The sequence below is a fragment of the Toxorhynchites rutilus genome, chromosome 3 (genome assembly GCF_029784135.1).
Source record: "Toxorhynchites rutilus septentrionalis strain SRP chromosome 3, ASM2978413v1, whole genome shotgun sequence".
Taxonomy (NCBI): Eukaryota; Metazoa; Arthropoda; class Insecta; order Diptera; family Culicidae; genus Toxorhynchites; species Toxorhynchites rutilus.
In genome coordinates this window covers 280,093,087-280,111,413 of record NC_073746.1, presented here as the reverse complement: position 1 = coordinate 280,111,413, position 18,327 = coordinate 280,093,087, and the positions used below count along the sequence as shown (strand labels likewise).

General features: G+C 37.5%; 2 protein-coding genes and 1 pseudogene across 7 annotated transcripts in view; 1 reads left to right on the top strand and 2 right to left on the bottom strand.

Annotated features, from left to right (window-relative positions):
* LOC129776181 (uncharacterized) overlaps positions 1–18,327 on the top strand; it is a 445,403-nt gene that overhangs the window by 112,675 nt on the left and 314,401 nt on the right. The window lies entirely within an intron of this gene.
* LOC129776180 (uncharacterized) overlaps positions 1–18,327 on the bottom strand; it is a 338,043-nt gene that overhangs the window by 92,958 nt on the left and 226,758 nt on the right. The window lies entirely within an intron of this gene.
* LOC129780826 (U4 spliceosomal RNA) lies at positions 2,642–2,772 on the bottom strand (annotated as a pseudogene).

Genomic DNA, 18,327 nt, shown 5'->3' with positions numbered 1-18,327 from the left:
ACACAATGAAATACATGCGATTTGAGACCGATGCTCCGTTCAAGTCTAAATTGGAAAATAGTTCAAAAACAACTTTAAGTCTAAATGTAAAGTTGTGCCAAGCCATGAATTTGCGATTTGGGTCGGTTTAGATCAACTTTGAGCTTCTGTTGTTCTGTTTTGTTGAAAATGAATGTTATGTGTGATGTGATGAATATCTGGTAAAAGTTTGGTTGTTCATCAAGCGATTCAAGCCAATTCTCAATTCCTTCACAAGATCGAAGCCGCTCCTCAGGAAGACCCGGCGCCATGGACCGGAACTAATATTAATATGAGGAAAAATGTCAGGGAAATATGACAGGTGAGGTAGAACCTCTCAGTTCTTTCTGTCTAGATACTTATCGACAAATTCATGAACATGTAGTCTGGCGTTGTCATACTGTAAAATTAACTTGTCGTGTCTATTCTCCCATTCCGGTCGTTTTTTCTTCAAATCTCTGATCAAAGGCATTAATTATAGTCGGTATCGTTCACTAATGATTATTTCAGTTTCATTTCAGTGTGGCCCTGAAAAGGACCGTTTGGTTTGATTGTTGGTTATTGTTTGTTCATTCCATGGCAGAACTACGATTAAATGCGGAAACGGAATGAGATATACTGAAAACTGCCCTCTGTGGCCGAGATGGACGATATGGCTCCTGCGTTCTGTATGGATAAAATAATGAAAAGTATATAAGGAGAGTGAATGAATAGTTTGTCGATTGCAATTCTCGTTTCATACCAACGGAACACGAAGCTAAATGCGTCAACACGAATTTCAATTGGACTAACAACACAGTGAAATAGCCAGTTCAAATCAGACGTTCCGTTCTCGAATGATGCACAAACAAAAATTTGTTGCGAATGTTTTTTATGTATGAAGATTTGTATAATTTGTTTCAGTCTTGAAGCTATTTCCAGCAAACCTGCTACCACATAGTGTTACACTTACACTTACGCTTGGACGTTTTGCAATGCATGACCGCTTTGCATTGTAATGGAATTTCGTGAAGCAACCAATTAGTCGAATCATATTATGTACCCTTACGCTTATATCGCGCCTGAAAATCCACCCCACCCACGCAATTTTCTGGAACCAGTTAACGTCTGGTGGCCATATCTATTTAATTTAATTTTATCACTTAATCTATATCAGATTAGCAGGCCCGATTGTTTGAAAAATATTTCCACTAAAACTCATAATTATAATATAAGACCATACACTAATGTCGTTTAGATTTTTTTCACCACTTGCAAAAAACCGTACATTTTTGATAAGAAATAGTTAATTTTCATTCAATATTTTTAATTTAAAAATATGTTCATTCTACTTGAAAATCTATTTCAGACTTCATGCCAACTTGACCGGCGATTGGCAGCATCGCAGCGTCTCATATTGAAGCGAAACTTTGTGGGCGAGAAAACATTGACTATTTAACCAACTATACATACTTGAAATCTCCAAAAAACAATTAGACTTCTTTTTGAAAAGGTCCAATGTGTTTTTTTTCTCAATTTTTACAAATCTATTTCTGTGTGTAAATTTGGTCCTTTTCAAAAAGTAGTCTAATTTTTTTTGTAGATTTCAAGTATGCAAAGTTGGGGGTCTTCATAGCCACTTGGTTACGCGTTCGCTTACCAAGCGATCGATCATGAGTTCAAACTCAGGGCCCTCAATTGACCATCTTTGTGTTGTTATAGAATAACTACGTCCACACAACCATCATCAGCGATGGAAATCGATCCACGGTGGAACAAAGATCGATTCATCCATACAACTGCTCTGCTCTGCAAGAAACATTGGGCTGCTGTTCTATAAATAACTCAACAATGATCAATATCAACTGTCTCCGCTGTCCGGTCTGCTGCTGAACAATGGAAGAAAACAGAAAGAATACCCTTACGCCTAAATGGCTTCTACTGTGTAATTTACCATAATGTAATGGAACAGAAAACTTAACGCCTAAATAGCTACTACTAACTACTGTGTAATTCACAATTTATAGAAACATAAACATATGTACATGTACACGATTAAACCCGGCTCTGTTACAGCTAAATGCTAATGAGCCTAATAAATAAATGGGATAAAAAAAAAGTATGCAAAGTTGCTTAAATGACCAATGTCTTTAAATCCACATTGTTTCACTACATACTGAGATAGTGCTGCCAACTCCTATGACGAGTTGGCATAAAATTTGTTCTAATCTCATGTTCCTTTCTCGAATCGAACAACGTGAATACACAAGCTAGCCATATGTCGTTTTTGTCAATGCATTAGAGACGAAACGGATATCCGGTAACTTTGAAAAAAAAAATATATATTTCTTATTAGCATTAGATAAATTATAACATAATAACATATAAACATCATCCACACGTGATTAAAAATAAGGTGTGATTACTGACATGTCAAAATTGTTATTGAAATTGAATGATCATCAACTCATATCATCATATTCCATTCAGCTTCATCGCTTTCGTTTCGTTTAACAGATGTTGAAGACGGCAATGAGCTGTTATTCCAGAAGATTCGTCTCGAGATATTTTTGTACGATGATTTTTTGGTTGTCTGTTTACGTTTCGAGAACTTCTAAATGGTCTGACCTGAAACTCGAGTCTGAAAGGTTGCATTCAGATAATTTTGATATTCTTGTAAGTAGTTAAAATGACCTCTCCAGGATTTATTTCAGATAGCAATAATCGCACCTCGGTAAAACCTCATTGCTAACGATATCGCCACTGCGCAAAGCTAAATAGAATCTATATTCTAAATTTATTAATAATCTTCAAAAATTTTTATTTTAAAATGTATTTATTTCTTTATTACATTTAATGCTTCATTTGCACTCTGTCACATGCAGAGATGTCAACCTTCCTGATGTTTAAGGATTTCCAAGACTTTTTAGCATGCTTCCTGATATCCTGACGAACATTCAATTTATCCTGATTTTTCTGAAATGATCCTAATTTATCCTGATTTTTGTACTTTTTACATTATTCGTAATAAATATTCTGGTTTCCATGTCAGAGTTTTCTGTCGAGATAGTTCTCCGGTTCGCACTTGTATATATCTTACATTAAGTTAAATTCTCTAGGCGCAAAGCTGTACTCAACATTTTTTTTACCTCTACCTCAATTGTTTCGTGGCTTTCCAAAACATTGCTAGAAAATTTTATGAAACCAGACTGTCTGATGAATTTATGGAATTACAACGAGATTAAGTTTGAGGAACAATATTGATAAAGCAATGTGTATGTAGATGTATCCCCAGAGTTATTACTGTAGGAATACATTTCAGAGTGTAAAATTGCTCATGAGAAAATTTTCAAATCCACAGTCAATATAAAAAGATTTTATATGTTATTTGTTCGTCTGATTCAAAGCGTTCTAAATGTCATGAAAAATAGGAAAAATTCCACTGCTGATATACTTTCCTCATTTGTTGAGTAAAGATTCATTCCAAAGCATGGATGATGAATTCAGTGGAAATTTGAATATTTATTTCTCTACAATTGATTTTAGTGATGTTGTAGGTTCTTCGGAAAAAAATATAAACAATCGAAAGGTCAGGCGAAACACTAGGATTTCCTCTTATGCGAGGATTTATCATGAAAAATCCGCTTATTAATTCTTTTACATGGATCTTTGCCCGAAGGAAGATATACTCTGTTTCTGGATTTGGAATGGATTCTGTATTATGAGCTACAACCAAGCAATCTGTTTCTCACATGTATGGCTCGCAGCAGTTTCCGACGAGGAAGCAAACATGTTCTGGGAGGATAGAATATTTAAGCTGTGTGAAAGATGGCGAAAGATTGTGAAACAGAACTATGGATATAAAATTAAATTATAATGTTTTGATTGAAAATAATGTTTTTGTTTTCCCAACAATCGACATTAACTTTTCGGACAACCCATTATGAGCTATCCTGATTTATCCTGATTTTTATTTCCATTCTTCCTGATTTTTTAAAATTATAGTTCGCAACCCTGTTCACATGTCGTTTCTCTTAATTTTAATCCGTTTCATCACTACAATGCATCTTTCATTCTCAACACACTATCGATCAGCCAAAGCGGAGCTTACGTTGCAGTATTTTTCTCATCCTGCGCGTGATATACGGTCGACTAGTTTGCAATCAGGGTTGCCAAATATAATCTTCAAAAATCACGAAGAATGAAAATACAAAACAGGAAGAAATCAGGATACATCATATTGGGTTGTCCGGGAAGTACGTGCCGTTTTTTGGGAAAACAAAAGCATCAGTTTTATAGGTCAACTTTCATATATTCAATTTTACTCTGCATTCTACAATCTTATTTTTTTATTCTATAATCCCTTGCCATCTTTCGGCATCTTTCAGGCAGCCTAAAAATTCTGTCCTCCCAGAACATGTTTGTCCCGTATTTTTTTAGGCTGCATTGATGTTTTCAAATCGTTTTTTTTTCTTCTAAATCACCAAATGAGGAAATCATATCAGCAGTTGAGTTTTTTTTCTATTTTGATTTTTTTTGATTCGGTTATAGATATATTTACTAAAATTTCACCATTGAAGTTGATTTTACTTTGATCGTAAACCGGGGGAAAATTGATTACGATTTTCAGAAAAAAATGTGAATATTTTCAAATTCTTTTTGTTCAGTTTACACCCAATTATTTTTTAGACCAGTAGGGGAAAAGGGGGGTATTTGGACCACCTAAGCAAATCGCCTAATATTTCCAAACCAATAAGGTCTAAATAAAAAATCTTACATTGTATACTGAGCTACACTTGTTTTCTCTCAATCAATAATGTTTAATCATTAAATCAAGCTTTAAACTACCAAATATAAAGAGATGATTTTTGAACATTAAAATTTGATGCGGGGTGGTTTGGACCGTCTGTGGGGTGCTTTGGTCTAGTGTGTGTTTCATCGAAAATAACATACTTATGTTTATGTAAAGAATTTTGGGATAATGTTACAATCAGTAACAGTGTTCTGGGATCGATACCAGGTTCCTTGGCCAGATTCCAGACCAAAAAAATTGGATTGAGGCCATCTCGAAATCTGCATGGATTTTTTCACTATTGTTCGAGCATTTTCAAAAACTTTTGATGCTTGGTCAAAGAAAATCCGTTCTTGATGGCCTGCGCTGCTCTTTCAAGCTCCTCCTTCTTCCAACGTTGTCTGCCCATCCTCTTTTTGTAATTCAGCGGCATCTGGAATCAATTAGACCAAAGAAAAACCTCAAATCTGTAGGACCAATTCACCCCACAGAAACGTGTCCATGTCACCCCACACAACATGCAAAAATTAAAAGGCAATCAATTTCATTTATTGTTATCAAACTTACAGTTTCGCTGCATCAAATTGTTCCTCTTCTGTAGGCGAACAGAACTTTACTGCACAATACACGAAAAGTTTATTTAAGCAACGGGAAAAACCTTAAAACCACGATCGAAAAACTCAAATTTTTTTACAATCAAAGTGCTTGCTGTGTTCATGCTACAATTTCGTTCCACCTGTCGAATTTTACCAAAAAATTTTCTCGTTAGTTACATACGGTTCAACAATAAAAGAAGATGGCATTAAATAAAATCCAAGTTGAGCCGTACTTTTTGAGATAATGGGGTGGTCCAAATCACCCCGTATGTCCAACTCACCCCGTGTTACCCTACTGGTGCTGAGGTCACAAGACGCTATGATTTTTTGTAGAAAATTATCCTCAAACAATAGCCGTATTTTTTGTGGAAAATTTCAAAACATATTGAATTGGGGTAAAATTGATCAATCTATGTTTTATCATTTTCTTGTGTAATATGTGCTAAAACTGGAAAATCACTGATTTCTTTACCTACGGTAAAATTTAATCCACCTAAAGGCGTAGTCGTGCCTTTCTCATATATCGATCTCAAATTTGACATTTGACAAAGGTCATCCGGAGATCATCTACGTTATTCTAATGTGGCCAAACATCCTTGAAATGGTCGCCATAAGCTATCGAACCATAAAATTCGAAATGTCGCATGATGGGATTTGACTTGAAGTCATTACAAACAGGCTAATGTTGATAAATATTTGTTTGGAGTTTGATAACCCAAATGGCGTGTTTGTGTAGTTTTGAGTTCTGGAATCTGTGGCCCATAACACCGGAACCGGAAATTTAATATAATGCCTTGTCGTGTCGTGTTAATATCGTTTTGATATATTTAAAATATGTTTCTTTACCATGCTTGAAAATGGAAACGAAGATGATGGTCAAAAAAAGATTCATTTTTATGCAATTCAATATGCGAGAACCACTGACGAAAAGAATCTACAGATGATTATTGAAGATTGATGATCGAGATTATTACTGATAGAAAACTTTCAAATTTATTTAAATCATACCTCAAAAAATTTCAGTCAGTTTTCAATAGTGCGTTTGATCAATTTGTCCCCGAATGACGATATCAAGAGAATGTAAGCATTATACAGGGTTTTCCAACTTTAAATTCCGAAAGTAAATTGAAATAAAACACACTTAGAATTCGAATTTCGATGAAACTTTTATTTCAAATTCAAGTTTGGTTTATGCCATTATGTGTGAAATACAACATCATTCAAATGTCCACCTAGGGCTTCCTCGCACACCTTGATCCGGAACAGGTAATTTTCGATGACTTTTCGGCACATATGGGGCGGTATCTCAGTCATAACTTCACGAATGTTGTCTTTCAAATGTTCAAGAATTTGCGGAGAGTTGGCATAGACACGGTCTTTCGCATAACCCCACAAAAAAAATCTAGCGGGTTCAAATCGCATGATCTGGACGGCCAATTGGCATCACCAAAACGCGAAATTATGCGTCCCTCAAATTTCGTTCGCAATATGGCTATGTTCGGTCGTGTTGTGTGGCACGTGGCGCCGTCCTACTGAAACCACATGTCATCCGTATCCATATCTTCAATTTGTGGGGAAAAAAACGGTTAACATGCGGCCATAGCGCTCACCATTCACAGTTACCGTCTCGCCGTCCTCATTTTCAAAGAAATACGGCCCGATGACTCCACCAGACCATAATGCGCACCAAACAGTGACTTTTGTGACTTTTTGCGGATGCAATGGCCTCGCAACAATCACGTGTGGATTTTCTGTGCCCCATATACGGAAATTTTGGGTGTTCACATAGCCACCGAGCTCGAAATGTGCCTCATCGCTGAAGAAAATTTGATGCGAAAATTCAGCATTTTGCTACTGTTGTTCGTTCACCCAATCGACGTATGTCCGACGCATTCCATGGTCACCACGCTCTAATTTTTGTACCAGTTGGACTTTATATGGATGTAGGTGCAAGTCCAAATGCAAAATTCAAGCCCAATTGCTGAGCACGCCGTGGGATCGAAACATTCGGGTCATCCTCCACACTGGCAGCAACAGCAGCAATATTTTCAGCCGAACGCACATTACGATGATGCACAGGTTTCACAATATCCGCTACGGATCCAGTTTGTTCGAATTTACACACTACATTAGGGATTGTGTGCTCTGTAGGCCGTCCATGACGACCAAAATCCGTCCGTAATGCTCGAAAAACATTTGCCGGTTTTTCATCATTTTTATAGTTTAATTTAACAAAATTAACACGTTGTACGATGCTAAAACGATAAATTATCTTAGATTTCTCTTACTAAAATCGATACTACCTTTTCAAAAGTTACACTTGAGTCAAAAAATGAACCATCATGATGTATTCGGAAAAGTTGTCAGAAATTATAAGCAAATTCATAAAATTTTGTGAACATGACGGTATAACACGACAAACATATTAAAAGGGATTATTTACAATAAAAAAAAAACAATAAATTAGAAATATTTTTTTAAATATCTCGAGAATGGTTGCATTTAGAAGGAGATTGATAATAACCTTTTTGTTTTAAATCACATCAGGAATCATAATTTGTGGCTAAAAATGATTGTTAACATACAAAAATTCGAAGTTTCGAAAACTCCTAAAAATTCGATGTTCCACAAAGTTCGTCAAAAATAGTTTTACCATCTTGGGCTATTTTTTTAAATTTTCTACATGACTTCTATTTTGTATGAAAAAATTAAAAAATATGTTTTTTGGATATTGCAAATTTAATTTTTATTTTGTAAATAAAAAAAAAGAGGATTTTTTTTCTCAGTGTACATTTTTTTCATATTCAACCATTAATACTCTATAACTCTTTTTAAGACACTATTTCGGTACGACTCATAGTTTTTGAGATATAAATTATCAAAAATTTCTCTTACTCAAATCGATACGTCCTTTTCAAAAGTTACGCTTGAGTCAAAAAATTCCCAAATTGCTGTGGAAAACTCATATTTCCTCGAACCCAAACGGAATACACACTTTCATTGGAATCAAAAATACAAGTTTTCAAAATCTGCATTTTTAGGACGATTTCATTTGGAATTGCTGATTTGGCGCAGCACAAAATCGAACCAAACGCATGTTTCACGGATACACGGATTGATTGTACCGATCGACCCATCTGAACGCGGGATTTTCGTTTAGAAAATGTTTGACATTTTTCTACCGTTCGACTGCTAGTTTCATAAAATATACAATTTACTTCGTTGGAATAAATTTTTAGGGAGCGTCCAAATCAATTGATGCAAATATCTCGTAAATCCATCAAGAAACGACTTAGAAATAAGCGCTTGAAATTGGACAATTTTCGCGATGCGAAAGATTTATCCGAATTTGTACCCCTTATATGTTCCCGAACGACGTTATCCTACTTTGAAAGTTTGGCAATCTTCTTCAATCAATAATTATTATTCGCTTCGTTTAAAGTCGTCCAATTCCTAAATAATCTCTGAGTTTTAATAAAGAATTGACAGTGTGAACAATATCTGTCAACTAAATGAACAAAAAATATACTTTATAGTTATCACTAAAGAACTATCAAGAACTTTTACCTTCAGATGATTTATGTGAGTGGAAACACCACAACCATCCAATGTGTCGGCTTGTAAACAATGTTGCTTGATAATCTGCATTTTCATCTACTCACGTATGTATAACCACATAAACGAGTTGCCAAGTGTGAATCCCAGTGTCGAACCGAAAAGCCGTCGGAATCATTATTCACGGGAAATGAGAGATAATGCGACGACGAGGGGATTAGCGCAGTGGAAGCAGAAATAATGACAAGAAAATAATGTTTTTTTTGGCTATCATAATTGTTGTGTTCTGTTTTCGGGAGCACATATCCCGGAATGTTTGCATTCTCCGCAATCTGCAAGGAATGTGTTTGTGTTTTTTTTGTTCCCAACTTCGGGGTGTTAGTTCATCATTATTTCATGTCTTGGCATTCTATAACTGGTGGTTAATGTGTTTTCTCGGGGCTGCTGTAGAACCCGACAATGAGAAACGATGCGGATTTCAGCCTCTGCAGTGATTTGGTTTAACCGTTCCAGCAGGACTGGAACCGGTTGAACCATCTCTTTATTATTCTGTTGTTGGTAACGTCGTGCAATTCATCGAGAGCATGTGGCGGTTCTCGGTTCAAAGCTATGAGATTAACCGCACGTACCGGAACAAAAAAGAAGTGGAAAAGTGCCCCGGGTCATTCGAAAGCTTCCTATGTCGGACAGTGCTCCACTTTGGCCGCTAACGCATATCGCGCTACTAGGATTTATGTGACCGGTGGGAAATCAGCTGGCGCAATCGAGCCAGCACTGTGTGGAAAAGCCTCCAGCCGAAACGATAAATAACGCCCCACCAGATTCACATCAAAGCTCCCTCATTACGGGCTCTCAGCGTTTAGTTGAGCAATGGCTTCCCGGGGATCGTGATCAATAAATTTTCGTATTCAAAATTTCCTATTAGTGAGAATTGCGGTCAGTATCATGGTGATTATTTCCCAACCAGGTTCTATATACCTACCCTAGAGATTTATCTCCAAAAAAAGCCGCACACTGCCACACATTCATCGACATCGCAGAAGGGCATGTTTGCGGGACGGTTCGTGACACAGCACAAATCTTGCTCATAGCAGTCATCCTTGAATATTGCCGCAGCATTGCCGGCATTAGCATCGAAATTGCCACTCAAAGCCTAACAAAACAAGGCGGAATGGTAGGGTTTGGTTGGGGTTTTCGCTTCTTTTCTCAGGAACATGATGCATAGAAATCGCGATGTTTTGCTAATCCGAGAAAGTTATTTCCGTGCAAGAACAAAACCGTTACATACTGATGAGGCGGATGTGACACGGAATAGGCGGTAAAAGGTTTTCGGCGAAACGGAAAGGAAATCTTGCAGATAGAATTATGCAGATTTCCGGATGCTTTTCTTCGAAATTGTTGTACTTTTCGGAAATACTCTCTCATTTTTGTGTGGATAATACAAGAAGGGAGTATAAAGTACTTACATAAAGTTGCGTTTAAGACTTTTTTGGATAACTCTGTTGAATTGTGCAACTGGCGTATTTGTACTGAATGGTTCAGAGAAAATAGATAGACTCACGTAGAAAGAACTCAACTTCGCTTGAGACTTTCAATTCGTGCAATATTCCAACACTCACGTTTTTTTCTCCAATTTGTTTATTTATTTGGGCTCATTAGCATTTTTAGCAGTAACAGAGCCGGATTTTATCGTGCACATTTTACATGTTTATTGTATTTTCTATACCAGGGGTGACCAAACGGTAGTCCGCGGTCTACCGGTCGCCCGCGTAGGTATTCGTAGGTGCCCGCTAGCTAGTCTAAAGGGTCACATCAAATTGCATCACGAAAAAAACACTGTAGAAATTTAATTTTTAGGAATTATATCTTCAGCTTTCGCTTATAATCCGATAAGAGTGTATATATCACGTTGGCCATGCTTCACTGTCAATTTTTCGTAAATTTGGAAAAATGTCGTCGAACGAAAAAGAGCGTCGTGAATTAATCCTACGCACTCATTTCGAGAATCCGGAGTTGTCACATCGGGACATTGGTAAGAGGCTGGGAATCGTCCAATCCACGGTCAGCAGAGTACTAAAACGATACATCGAGAACCTAACCATCGACCGGAAGGTGAAGAACGGCAAAAATGGATGCTCCGTCAGTGAAAAAGATCACAAGCGCGTAGTTAAGCAGTTTAGACGTGATCCGAGTTCGGTCCGGGATGTCGCCAATAAGCTGAATTTGTCAAGTTCATTCGTCCAGCGGACCAAGCAGCGGGAGGGCCTGCGTAAATACAAGGTTCAGAAGGCTCCTAACCGCGACGAAAGGCAAAACATGGTGGGGAAGACGCGAGCCCGGAAGCTGTACACCGAAATGCTGACGAAGCCGCATTGCCTGGTAATGGACGACGAAACCTACGTCAAAGCGGACTTTCGTCAGCTGCCGGGCCTGTTGTTCTTCTCCGCAAAGGACAAATTCAGCGTTCCGGAGGAGATTCGCAAGCAGAAACTATCCAAGTTTGCCAAAAAGTACATGGTGTGGCAAGCGATCTGCTCTTGTGGAAAGCGGAGCGCCCCCTTCGTGATGACCGGCACGGTAAACGGGCAGGTTTACCTTAAGGAGTGCCTACAGAAGCGCTTACTACCACTATTGAAGCAGCACGAGGGCCCGACCATCTTCTGGCCGGATCTCGCTTCGTGCCACTATTCAAAGGACGTGTTGGAGTGGTACGAAGCCAACGGGGTCACCTTCGTGCCAAAGGAAATGAACCCGCCCAACGCGTCGGAGCTTCGCCTAATAGAGAAATATTGGGCGGTTATGAAGCAGGCCCTCCGGAAGAACCCAAAAGTTGTCAAATCGGAGGCGGACTTCAAGATAAAATGGATTTCTGTTCAAAAAAAACTACAACCTGACGTTGTACAGAACCTTATGGACGGGGTAAAGAGGAAGGTGCGAGCATACGGGCTTGGGCTCGAAGTATGAATAAAAAGAATATGCCAAAAGTTGTTGAATAGTTTTTATTTTACTGTCTAAAATTTTCAAAAGGATCGGTCTACTGGGCGATTTTCTACAGCGTTTTTTCCGTGATGCAATTTGATGTGACACACCCTTTAGGATAGTGTCACCTCCAAACGCAATGGACTAAATATCCGTCCACCTTTTGCCGTGATCATTTTATAAGGTGTTTATGCTAACCTCAATGAAACATATTAGTTGTAAGAGTAAATATTAGATTCATTCAAGTTTCCGTTTTAATTTTTTTTTCAGATTGTTATTTATATCATATGTAATAATTTTTGTTTTGTAATAATATGTAATAACAATGTTTTTTCCAGGCATATCATTTGGTAAATGACCAATTGCAAATGCAGGAAACATCCGGTATAAGGTTTCAAAAAGTACTACGAATTCAAATAAACAAAGAACATCAATCAGTTATTTTCATTCAAAATTGAAGAACATGGAACGGTTCTCAGGAATGATAATCTGAGAGAGGATACACTTACTTCACCACAAATCAAATTAAACGAAGCAAAAGAGACGAAACTGAATTAAACCTTACACGTGAAGCTCATGACACCTTTTGGAACAGTTTTAACGAAGTGGCAAATGAAAATGATAGTCAGAATCGATCGCAACCACGTTCCTTAAGTTTGGTGCTCATCAAACTCCAAGCAGTACCCCCAATTGGCAAGGTTTGCTAGAGTTTATCTTTCTCTGACACTGGCCTGGTGTACGAAGCAAAGCGTAATCGGTCTGTTGAAAAAAATATAATAAAAGTAATAGTGTTAATGTATTACTTATGAGTTAACATTAACTTTATTTTGAAAAAAATTTGATTTATCTTGTGCTATTAAGAAATTATTGATTTTTGTTTTTCTAATATCCATATCTGGTCGACAAATTTCTCAAAAAACAATTTTCAATGACAATTTCCTAAAAAATATCAACGATATTGATTTATGAGACTTTACAGAACATAGAGTATTACTTATTCATTATTTAGTAACCGATAATTATTTTTATTTTATATAATAATTTATCATGGAATGTTTATGAGTCTGCACTATGATTTTCTTTTAATAAACCTTCCAATACTCGAGCACACGGTCTCACAGGCCGAAAATTAAACTGAATTAAACAGCCTCGTCAAAACAAAATTATTGAATGAAGTTGAAGAAATAATATTTTCTGGAGTTCTTCCATTTGATTAAATCTTTTTACCTAAGATAAATACTAATAACGCCTAAAAATACACAATAGCAAAATTACAGAGACACACAGAGTTTGTGACACTTTTCGTGGGTATACGAATTATAATTTAAAGCTCGAGTACAGGAGAGTTAAAGCTTTGTTTTATCGTCTATTACTACATCCAAAATTAATTTTAGCATATGTTTTGGCATCTCGATTTGATAGATTAAATGGTCGGGGTTCTGCCAAAACGAACCAAGCGCCAAAAACATTATTTTGAGATATTAAGATTATTATTTTCTTATTTCCTGTAAGTAACTCAATTTTGAAAATAATGGCACTTGGTTCATTTTGGCAGAACCCCGACCAAATGAGCCTTAAAATAACAGAAAATGTGCTACTTTCAAATACACTAGTAGCATTGCAAATAAGCACGCATTGAAGCTTTTCGCACACTTTGTCACATACACGGGTCAGACCGAGAGGGATATAGATTCACGTTTATGCTTTCTTTTTTATTCTTAGAAACTTCATTTTATAATGAGGTGTAATATGATCACGATTTTATGCATCAGCACTAGTGGCTTAGGGTACCAATGAATGTATGGGAAAAAACGACCCTAAAATTTCAAAAAGTTACCCTATACGAAATGTTCACCACCTCGAAAAAACACCCTATACCAAATTTCAGCTCAATCGGACTTAAGGGAGAGTGGCGCAAAGCGGTCAAAGTTTGAGTTTCTTTAAAATCGAAAAATCACCCAAGGGGGGAGTAAAGGAAATCAGGGTTTTCGAAAAAAATGTTGATACCAAATGTCTTAAAATTGCATGAAACGTGCAGATATAGTGTCATCTCGAAAAAAAAAATTGTCATAAATCGGCACCTTGGGACTTTTTTTCGGGATGCGAAACGAAAAGTATGGTTTAGGGTGTCAATAAAAATAGTTATCTCGATTTTTCAATCGGAACTTGCTACGAAATGTTGATTTGCACAATAATATACTCTATGCAAAGAATTAGCTCATTAGGACTTTATTTACTGGTGCACAAACATTAAAATTTGAGTTTGTTGAAAACCAAAAAATCACGGAAATCGGGGTTTTAAAAAAAATTTGGTGCCAAATGTCTTAAAATTGCATGACACGTTGAGGTGTAATATGATCACGATTTTATGCATCAGCACTAGTGGCTTAGGGTACCAATGAATGTATGGGAAAAAACGACCCTAAAATTTCAAAAAGTTACCCTATACGAAATGTTCACCACCTGGAAAAAACACCCTATACCAAATTTCAGCTCAATCGGACTGAGTGGCGCAAAGCGGTCAAAGTTTGAGTTTTTTTTAAATAAAAAAATCACTCAAGGGGGGAGTAAAGGAAATCAGGGTTTTCGAAAAAAAATTTGATACCAAATGTCTTAAAATTGCATGAAACGTGCAGATCTAGTGTCATCTCGAAAAAAAAATTGTCATAAATCGGCACCTTGGGACTTTTTTTCGGGATGCGAAACGAAAAGTATCACCTTAAACAATACTTTACGTTTCGTATTCTGAAAAAAAAAATCAAGCCAGAGTGCCGATTTTTGACAAAAAGAAAATTTCGAGATGACACTAGATCTCTCATTTTAAGACATTTGGCATCAAAATTTTTTTTTCGAAAACCCCGGTTTCCTTTACTCCCCTCTTGGGTGATTTTTCGATTTGAAGAAAACTCAAACTTTGACCGCCTTGCACCACTCTCCCTTAAGTCCGATTGAGCTGATATTTTGCATAGGGTGTTTTTTCGAGGTGGTGAACATTTTTTATGAGGTAACTTCTTGAAACTCGAGATGCAACGCTAGTTTGGATGTACATTCATTATTTAATGCCTTTTTGATACGGTCGACGTTGGTAGACCTCAGCCTAACATTTGAACGATTAGTCGCCCGTAATGCCAAAAAGTTTGGCCACCATTGTTCAATACCATATGGTTCATTGTTGTGTTATTAATAGTACAACAGCCCGATGTTTCTTGTTGCAAACAGAGCTTGTATGGATGAAGAGAAATCAGGACTCCGACCCCGAATCGAACTCCATCATTGATGATTGATGTTTGGACGTAATTATTCTATAACAACGGAAAGATGTTCAATGAAGAGCCCTGAGTTTTGAACTCACAATCGATTGCTTAGTAAACGAACGTGCAGCCGATGTGGCTATGAAGAGCCTCTCCCCATTCCTCATCCGTATTCAGTAGCTACCATTCTTACGGCTTTGATATGTTTTACATTTGTTTTGTATTGTTTTTATCATCCAAACACATATAACGAAGAAGCGAATCACTCCGAGATAGCGAATTTATTACGCAAGAATCAAGCTCGTTCGCAATCAGGGAAGATTTATGACATATTATGCTTAGTCTGCAGCAGTCAATATGTTCAGTAACGTTGCGGTGGAAATGACGTGTTCCACGTTCCCCCCTTTGCCGTCGGTCAATGCGGGCCTAATCATCCGGTGAATCACGGTATCACTATCAGTCAACTTCTTACGATCTGCCGCCATTCCCCGCGTATTGTCGGTCTCGGCGTTATGTCTCAATTCTCGGCATCGTTTCAGCATTTAATGACGGCAGAAGTTTTCCTCTCCCGACAATATCGCTTTTTGTTCATTGGCCGCTTTCGAACCTTTTTTTCCCTAGTCTATTTTTCACAGTCTGGATGGGATTCGTTACATCAATCACCATAAACTAAGCGGAAATCTTAACAGGGTCTTCCACTACTGCTCCCGCCTTCCCGCTGCTTGCGTCACTGCTCGAGAAGAAAAGACATAAAACAGTTCCTCGACTGTCAGCAGCAAAGCCAGAGAGAGGGGATACCGAATCGAGCGATTTTTAATGACGGATATAAAAATCCAAAATCACTGCATAACTTCGCTGTATTCCCATCCGCATCCGCATCCGGATAGTATCAACGTCAGTTATTTTGTTTTCGCCCGCTTTGCACTGGCTTCGCTCTTCCATTGTAAATGTCGAATGATTGATTTGAGCAGCATCGATTTGTGTAGAGGTCAAAGCTTCTTGAGAATAACACAAGGTTTTGCGGGAGCTGGGGAGCTACCAGGCGAAGTTCCTTGTCAGGAAAAAAAACGATTGAATCACGGTAGGACTGTCTGTTTCTTGGCTCCAAGCAAATGTTGGAAAAAAACAGTTAACGGATTCTGGTGGTGCACTGCAGTGTTCAACAGAGGCACGATTTCAACCGACGATGACGTAAGTTGGAGAAGAACTATTCAATCAAATTTGAAAAAAGGACGCTAGTTTTTTTTTTCACACAGTGCCAAGAGAAATGGTTGTTCTTCGCAGTACCGTAACTATTTACATTTATTTTGCGCTTGAGTATTTTACGTTTCCCATTCTCATGGCCCTCAACCCAACTTGGAGTGGGAAACTGTTTCCGCGGATTCCGAGACCCGGAATCGATTCGGTAGAAAATTGAGCAATAATAACCCACGATAATATTATTATCCGAAAAACCGATACAATTCGTGGGGATGATGCTGATTCTCGCTCTAGCGAAGGAAGGAACAAAAACGAATGCGGTTTGATTGCTTTCCGATTGAATCCGGTGACATGATTTTTTTTATTCCTTTGTCGGATTTGAGGTATTAATTTGATATTCACTAAGAAGTGATATTCGATGACACAGTGTCTTTCTGTCGAAAATCGCTATGTTGAATTTTGGTAGAGAATTATTATAAAATAATCCACAAACCAAGATGGTTTAAGATATCAGATTTTAGACATTTTATTGCGATCTCTAGCTTTCTAGTATCGCATGTGTTGGTGGGAAGGGGACGTGTGGCACTTTTTCAACACTTTCGGTTTGAGACACCGATGCGAGTATAGGAGTAACTTTTTTGGACAAGTGACTTTTTCATATTCTAGAATATTGTTAAATGAAATGTATAAATTAATGTTAGTGACGTGGAATATATATTGAATATAATGCATAAACTCATTACCCGACTATTCTTATTTGATTTTCGTCCATTTGACACCGGATTGAACGGATTCAAATATTAACTATTCGTCGATTCATAGATTCATTCGGGCAGAAGCAAAATACAAATGTTTGACTTTCGTATAGTTATTAGCTAAATACAATGGTCACACATATACACATTTGTGAAAGACTTGCACTTGTGGAAGAATTGTAAAAATATAAACTAATCGGTGGCTTATGGTTATTTTTTAAAGTTACAGTTTCGGGGATATTTTTTTTATAACGAACAATATCGACAAGAAAACAAGAAAAGAAAAGAAAAGAAAGTTCCTAGAAATCCTTTTATATTTTTATGTCCCATCTAAAAAAGGTGTTGATGCTTAGTTTACCAAGAATATAGAGAAAAACAATATTAGAAATATGCAAACTTTATATTCCAGAACCTCTATCATCTCGTAATTATCCAGAGGGTCGTTATACTTACTTCTCCTCGATAAAAGGCCCGGAAAATACGCTACAACTGCACGAAATGTAAAAAATATGTTTGTCTCGAGCATGCAGTTATAGTATGTTCTGATTATTACACCAACGAAACCACGTTCGATTAATACGTTGTTATTGTATTTCATAGCTCTTTATGCTCTCATGAATTATATTCAGTTGCTTTCTTTCAATTCAAAGGAAAAAAGTCGAATTTCGTTATTTGTGTTGGAGTATCAAAAATTACTCTGTTTTGAGGAGGCTGAATTAGATGACTATTATAACTGAATACAAACGTAGAAAGCATATACGTGTCCCTCCTCAATGATTTTGCACACGAGTACAGGAGGGTTAATGAAAGTTAATGAAGTTCCCATCTAGCATGGATAAGGAATCGAGGTGGCCCCAAGAGGGCCGAGGTGATGCAATCCGAGTCGGACACCGACCCGCCGACCGCAAGCGTCGAACGACATACGTTTACCTGTTGGATTACGTTTGCCAGAGAAATTTTTGCATTAAAATATGCAAAACAAAATCAAAGCAAAAATTAACTGGGCAAACGTGAAGCAACAGGCAATCGAATGCCGTCCGCTAACGCTCGGTCAGACTTAACTAAAGGATCGTCTCCTACGTTTCAAACTTGCCGGGCAATCGGTGGAACACAGATTTGCTTGCGAGGGGCCGCCGCTTCCGTCGGCGGGTCGGCGGCCGACACGGATTGCGTCACCTTGGCGGCTTGGAGCCGCCTCAGTT